The sequence below is a fragment of the Bombina bombina genome, chromosome 2 (assembly GCF_027579735.1).
Source record: "Bombina bombina isolate aBomBom1 chromosome 2, aBomBom1.pri, whole genome shotgun sequence".
Lineage (NCBI taxonomy): Eukaryota > Metazoa > Chordata > Amphibia > Anura > Bombinatoridae > Bombina > Bombina bombina.
The window spans coordinates 1,036,571,104-1,036,579,044 of record NC_069500.1 but is presented as its reverse complement, the minus strand read 5'-3'; the positions used below and the strand labels follow the sequence as shown (position 1 = coordinate 1,036,579,044).

At 39.8% G+C, this 7,941-nt stretch overlaps 1 non-coding gene across 1 annotated transcript; it reads left to right on the top strand.

Annotated features, from left to right (window-relative positions):
- Positions 1-5,789: 5,789 nt before the first annotated feature.
- LOC128650977 (5S ribosomal RNA) lies at positions 5,790-5,908 on the top strand. Its single transcript, XR_008401066.1, has one exon. It is a non-coding gene; the product is annotated as a 5S ribosomal RNA (ribosomal RNA).
- Positions 5,909-7,941: the final 2,033 nt, after the last annotated feature.

The following is a 7,941-nucleotide window of genomic DNA, read 5'->3' as shown; positions in this document are numbered from 1 at the left end:
TGGTTACTCCGGTCATGTGAGAAAAAAAAAATATATATAGAATTTTTATAGATTTAAATTCCCATAAGATATGCCTTGTCTCAATGGTATTGGGCATTCCCTCTAGCAGTCCACCCACCTGGTTCTTGTCCTAAATATCTACATCTAGTGTGACCGGATGTTTTCATTATCTTACGCTGAACCGGATGCTCCCATATCCTCCACTTCCGGTTTGGTGTTGATGCGCCAAACCGGAAGTGTGTTTGCGCGAAAACTGGAAGTGTGGTTTCTTCTTGCCGGCTATGCCATCCCGGTGGTTTTATTACCTAAATTTCAATGTGTATCGAGAATAGGGAACAGGGTCATACATGTGGGTGGATCGACCATGGGATTATTATCTATAAAATCATCACATATATAATTATGAGATTGTGTTACTAAAGTGTGAATTGTGTTCCCTGAGATTGGGATATAAAGATCTTTATCGTATGCCTAAATGTTAAAAATCAAAAATAAAATTTAAGATTAAAAATGCATGCTTGTGTCATCTTCATCTGTGTTATCAGAATATTATGTATCAGGTGACAAAGTGTACATGGAGAAGATATACGTATGTATAGATTTTAAAGTTCTGGAAATTTCTCAAGAATCTTCTTGATTAGGGTTTGGTATAGATGTGTAATATTTGCCCTACCTACTCCCTATAGACAATAAGAGTGGCTTGGTTGTCATAATTTGTATGTATATTCTACAATGACAACCCACCAGGCAAAACGCTGTATTAAAGTACAACTATATCTTTATATCATAAGTGGTGTAGATCTATGATATATACAATTTTAGCCTATTGCACTTGTGGTAGTGTCCACTCCTCGTGGAATACTGCAATTCCATCTAGGACTGAAATAATTTTAATAGTTCTAATATTTAGAGAACCTTAGTGGGGTCTCAGATATACTCTCGCCTAACCTCCTCATGTGTGGGGGGTCTCCCTATGTATCTTATATGGGTTCTTTAGACTGGACCTGAGTGTAGAAGGACTTTAATACTCATCGTGCTGATATTAATGTGTCTTGATTATGACCAATATATTACTAGTGTCAATCGACAGGATTTTACTCTTAATAAAAGGGTAGTATAATTTAGACTTAAGGGGGTTCACAAGTTCTCAATTTTTGGTGCTAGTATGTGGGATTGTTAAATCAGAATCAGATGTACTAGGACTACTTGATCCTGGGTATGAGTTTATAGCCTAGATGTACTGGCTGTACTTATATTATCTTAGTTTCAGGGTATATTTATTGTGCTTCTGTCTCCTGACACACAGGTTCTGAATAGATCCCTGTGATGTTTAATTTGTTCAGAATTCGGGTTATTTCAAATGCAGTAGATGGGAGACGTCTTCCTTATTGTTTAGACCTTTGGGAAAGAGACAATCTAATTCAAAGATCCATCTTGATTCTGATATCAGGAGCTTTTTCTCGTAGTCTCCTCCCCGCCAATTAGGTTTAATTAATTGGATCCCGTAGAAGCTAAGGTCTTTCTCATTTCCTTTATGTTGGAGTGCAAAATGTCTGTATAAGGCAGTCTCTGTGTTGCCATGCTCAATTTGTAATAGGTGTTCTCGAATCCTATCTTTCAGGCACCTCGAGGTCTGTCCAACATATTGGAGACCACAGCTGCATTGCACTATATATATTACTCCCTTGTTACTGCATCTGATCAAATCCTTGATCACATGTTTCTTACTGGAATGATGGGAAAGAAAATGTTTGATCTTCAGGCCTCTCTTACATGCCTTGCAACTGGGGCACAGAAAAAATCATTTGATGTTTCTACCTGATACATCTCTTTCTCGTGCTGATCTGAGACGTGGAATACTAGGAGATAGTATGGTTTTTAAGTTGTCTGATTTCCTGTAGATGAATCTTGGTCTGCCGATGAGTGTCTCTCCTATAATGTCATAATTTTTAAGTATGTGCCAATGTTTTTCTATTATTTTCTCTATATTGCGCCTGTTTTCACTGTATTGGGTGATAAACGCGACATCTATAGAGTTGATATTGGTTTTGGTCACATTCTCATTGTTCTTGTATCTGAGTAGTTCTTTACGGTCTCTTCTTCTTACTTCTTCTATATCCTTATTTATTTTATCTTTTCCATATCCTCTTTCAAGAAACTGTATTTTAAGTTCTTCTGCCTGTGTTTCCCATAGAATTGAGTCCGAGCAGTTCTTTTTTAGTCTCAAAAACTGCCCCTTAGGTATGTTCTCCTTCCATCTTGAGTGATGGCAGCTGTCACTGTGGATGTAATTGTTACAATCCACGGGTTTGAAAAATGTGGAGGTCTTAAGTTTCCCATCTTCTACTGTTATTTTCAAATCCAAGAAAGTAATTTCAGTACTACTGATCTCATGGGTGAATCTGAGGTTGCAGATGTTATCATTCATTACACTTATGGTGTATTCCAGATCTTCCTTGGGGCCTTTCCATATCATGAGGATATCATCTATGTACCTATGATACGAAACCAGGTCCGCGCCGGCTGGGCAGGACTCCCAAAATATATGTTCCCATTTGCCCATGTACAGATTCGCATAGCTCGGCGTGAGCCTGGTCCCCATGGCTGTGCCGCACAGTTGTCTATAGAATTTTCCGTCATGATTGAAGTAGTTGTGTGTCAGAATGTAATTGATTCCCTCTATGATGAATTTCTTCTGGAGTTCTGGTACTGTGTCGTCCTTTTCTAGGAAATATTCTATCGCCTCCCGGCCTCCCTCATGTGGTATGCTGGTATACAAGGAGGTCACATCACATGTGACAAGTAGATAATCTTCCATCCATTCTATGTTCTCCAAGATGTTGAATACTTGGGTGGAGTCTCTTATGTAGGATGGTAATTGTAACACATATTTCTGTAGGTACCTATCTAAGTATTCAGACAAATTGCTTGTTAGAGACCCGATTCCCGATATGATGGGTCTTCCCGGGGGCTTGATGAGTGTCTTGTGGATTTTAGGGAGGTAATAAAAGACAGGGGTGATGGGGTGTTTGACGTTTATATATCTGTATTCTTTACTATTAAGAATTCCATTATTATGTGCCTCACCCAATATGTTGTCTAGTTCTTCCTTATATCCTCCCACGGGATTGTTTCTCAAGACCTCATAGGCCTCTTTGTCGGATAAGATCCTTTTACATTCCGTATTGTAGTCCTCTTTATTCAAGACCACAACGCCACCCTTATCCGCGGGTTTAATCACCAAGTCTATATTTTTCTCTAGTGTTCTGATGGTTTTTATTAGACTATATCCATAGGTCTTGTTTTATTACCATTAGGCGTGTTCTTGTATCCCTGGTGTTCCCTCCTACTATTGTTATAATAGTTGGGGTGGTGATTGTGATTATGTTGGTTATGTGCTCTGTTAAACCTGTTTGGTGTATACAGTGTTTCTTCGGGTCTAGCATTGTATTGTCTTCTGTCATTTGATCGAGCATAGTCACTCCCATAGGTGAGTCTATCATTGTTCCTCCATCTTGGATGTTGGTTATATCCATATGTGAATCTCTCATCTGGATTCCATCGTGGGGAATGGAAATTTTCCCTTTGATTGAATGGTCTTTGGGAGGTGTGGTGGTTCGGCTCCCTGTTGTAATGGAACTCATCGTTATATTGGATCCTCCTATACATTGCCCCACTAGGACGGCGTTGGTAACCCCACTGGCTCTTGTTGTTAAACATATGCTGTGGTCTTTCTCTTCCCCACCTGAATTGGTTCATATGTTGTCTGTGTTCAAAATGGTTGTATCTCTCTCTCGGGGTGTTTGGTTCGTGTTCATAGACTTGTTCCCCTCTTTCTTGAAACCTTGGTTTTGGTCTATTCTTTTTATATGTGACCCTTGTCCACTCCTCGTCAGCGGGTGCTCTTCCATCCAAACTATTCGGGTGTGGGGCTTCTGTCTCTATGTTTCCATTATTATGTGCCTCACCCAATATGTTGTCTAGTTCTTCCTTATATCCTCCCACGGGATTGTTTCTCAAGACCTCATAGGCCTCTTTGTCGGATAAGATCCTTTTACATTCCGTATTGTAGTCCTCTTTATTCAAGACCACAATGCCGCCACCCTTATCCGCGGGTTTAATCACCAAGTCTATATTTTTCTCTAGGGTTCTGATGGTTTGTATTTGACTTTTGGAGAGGTTGTGTTTGTACTTATTTAGTTGGTTTTGACTGATGTTCTTCAGATCGCTGCATACTATGGTCTCAAAGGCTTCTATAGCATTGCCCTTACTCTGAGTAGGGTAGAAAGATGACCTAAGCTTGAGGTCAGAATGCTGGTACTGGTCTGTGACCAATTGTGTGCTGGAGCTTGATCCAAAAGACCTTATGTTATATTCAAGAGAAGATTTCATGAAATGTCGTTTCAACGTCAGTTTTCTTATAAACTGTTTTACATTAACAAATGTGTCGAATTTATTGAGGCTCTTGGAGAGGGCGAAGGAGAGGCCATAACTTAGAACCAAATTTTCTTTGTCCGTTAAGGTAGTGGTACTGAGATTATAAATCCCTTTGGTGGTGTCCTTCTTCTCTGGAGTCTTGGTCTGCGGTTGTTTCTTATTAGTGTTTATTCTCCTTCCGCCCCTTTTTCCTCTATGACTTTTCTTTTTTCCATAGGATGTTGGAAGTCATCCGTATTGGAGTTCTTCCTTTTCATGGAGGTCCTTTCTAACTCCTTGGTCGTGATCTGATGTTCTTCTAAAAAACTGATGTCCTGAAGTTGAGGCTGTTTTAGTAGTGCTTGATTTCTCACTGGTGACTCTGCTGGTCGGTGTTCCATTCATGTGTCTGGAGTCTTGCTGTGTTGTCGCCCGGTTCTGTGTATCCATAGGTCTGTTTTTATTACCATTAGGCGTGTTCTTGTATCCCTGGTTTTCCCTCCTACTATTGTTATAATAGTTGGGGTGGTGATTGTAATTATGTTGGTTATGTGCTCTGTTAAACCTGTTTGGTGTATACAGTGTTTCTTCGGGTCTAGCATCGTATTGTCTTCTGTCATTTGATCGAGCATAGTCACTCCCATAGGTGGGTCTATCATTGTTCCTCCATCTTGGATGTTGGTTATATCCATATGTGAATATCTCATCTGGATTCCATCGTGGGGAATGGAAATTTTCCCTTTGATTGAATGGTCTTTGGGAGGTGTGGTGGTTCGGCTCCCTGTTGTAATGGAACTCATCGTTATATTGGTTCCTCCTATACATTGCCCCACTAGGACGGCGTTGGTAACCCCACTGGCTCTTGTTGTTAAACATATGCTGTGGTCTTTCTCTTCCCCACCTGAATTGGTTCATATGTTGTCTGTGTTCAAAATGGTCGTATCTCTCTCTCGGGGTGTTTGGTTCGTGTTCATAGACTTGTTCCCCTCTTTCTTGAAACCTTGGTTTTGGTCTATTCTTTTTATATGTGACCCTTGTCCACTCCTCGTCAGCGGGTGCTCTTCCATCCGAACTATTCGGGTGTGGGGCTTCTGTCTCTATGTTTTCAGTGGTATTATTTTCATCACTGTTCTTGATGAGGTTGAGTCCTCTGTTTAATTTCTTACTTTTCTTGTTTATGATATCTTCTCTGATTTTATAGACCCTCCTTTCCAGATTCTCTTTTTTCTCAACTACTTTTTTGGTATCTATGGGGTGACCTTCTGGTCCAATTAGATCATCCTCGTTTGTTTTGATTTCTATGTCTACTTGTTTTAGAATTGACTCTCTATGCTCAATAATCGCTTCCATGAGTGACCTAGATGCTGCTATAAGTCTACCGCCACACTGCCTTGAATGCACCCGATCCCGTCTGATCTCGGAAGTTAAGCAGGGCCAGGCCCGGTCAGTACCTGGATGGGAGACCGCCTGGGAACACCAGGTGCGGTAGGCATATCCATTTTAGCATTTTATATATATTTTTTTAATATTTTTAATGTTCACTGCATACACTCATACAAATTTGGATGTTTATATATAATTTTGTGTTTTTATGTAACATGGATCCATGCTTAGTGATATAATTCACTTATATTTTATCTGTAATAAATTGTGTTATATTTTATCTGTAATAAACTGTGTTGTATTACCTATACCAACTATTGTAGACCAATCTTCGTAACCCTTGGGGCCATCCGTACCCTAACAGTGTCCGAATAGAGATCTACACTAACTTATATCTTTATACCCTACACTCTCGAGACCTTGCCTCTTTTGGCGCTCCTTTCTTAAACCCATTCTTACAGTATTTTATTTGTGGGTATTCGGCGACCCACCCTAGACAGGAGCTATAGGTCTAGTTCTTAGAGCGCTGTGAGTTATACCATTTCCTTGATATCTAACCACTCCCCAAAATCTCACTAGCAGCACTAACATGAGTGTGGTATCTTATTGTATTTTATTGCATTAATTTTCTACACTATTCATCTATATAACACATACAGAGATGGATTTCACCAAATCCATAAGGAAAGACATCACCCTAGAGATTAATGATATATCTGTACCTACAAATAAGACTGGACCGGGTACATTAGATTTCACTTCTGTGTTCAAAAACCTAGAGAGGTTATTAATACAGGATGTCAGGTATAAGGCTGAAGTCACTTTTTTAAGGAAATGTTTGGAGCTTAATATCATCCCGAAAGGGCTAGTAATTAGGAAAGATTGTGCATTTCAATCAGACAACCCAGAATTTACCAAACAATGGTGTAATATACTTACAGCAGCATCTAGGTCACTCATGGAAGTGATTATTGAGCATAGAGAGTCAATTCTAAAACAAGTAGACATAGAAATCAAAACAAACGAGGATGATCTAATTGGACCAGAAGGTCACCCCATAGATACCAAAGAAGTAGTTGAGAAAAAAGAGAATCTGGAAAGGAGGGTCTATAAAATCAGAGAAGATATCATAAACAAGAAAAGTAAGAAATTAAACAGAGAACTCAACCTCATCAAGAACAGTGATGAAAATAATACCACTGAAAACATAGAGACAGAAGCCCCACACCCGAATAGTTTGGATGGAAGAGCACCCGCTGACGAGGAGTGGACAAGGGTCACATATAAAAAGAATAGACCAAAACCAAGGTTTCAAGAAAGAGGGGAACAAGTCTATGAACACGAACCAAACACCCCGAGAGAGAGATACGACCATTTTGAACACAGACAACATATGAACCAATTCAGGTGGGGAAGAGAAAGACCACAGCATATGTTTAACAACAAGAGCCAGTGGGGTTACCAACGCCGTCCTAGTGGGGCAATGTATAGGAGGATCCAATATAACGATGAGTTCCATTACAACAGGGAGCCGAACCACCACACCTCCCAAAGACCATTCAATCAAAGGGAAAATTTCCATTCCCCACGATGGAATCCAGATGAGAGATTCACATATGGATATAACCAACATCCAAGATGGAGGAACAATGATAGACTCACCTATGGGAGTGACTATGCTCGATCAAATGACAGAAGACAATACAATGCTAGACCCGAAGAAACACTGTATACACCAAACAGGTTTAACAGAGCACATAACCAACATAATCACAATCACCACCCCAACTATTATAACAATAGTAGGAGGGAACACCAGGGATACAAGAACACGCCTAATGGTAATAAAACAAGACCTATGGATATAGTCTAATAAAAACCATCAGAACACTAGAGAAAAATATAGACTTGGTGATTAAACCCGCGGATAAGGGTGGCGGCATTGTGGTCTTGAATAAAGAGGACTACAATACGGAATGTAAAAGGATCTTATCCGACAAAGAGGCCTATGAGGTCTTGAGAAACAATCCCGTGGGAGGATATAAGGAAGAACTAGACAACATATTGGGTGAGGCACATAATAATGGAATTCTTAATAGTAAAGAATACAGATATATAAACGTCAAACACCCCATCACCCCT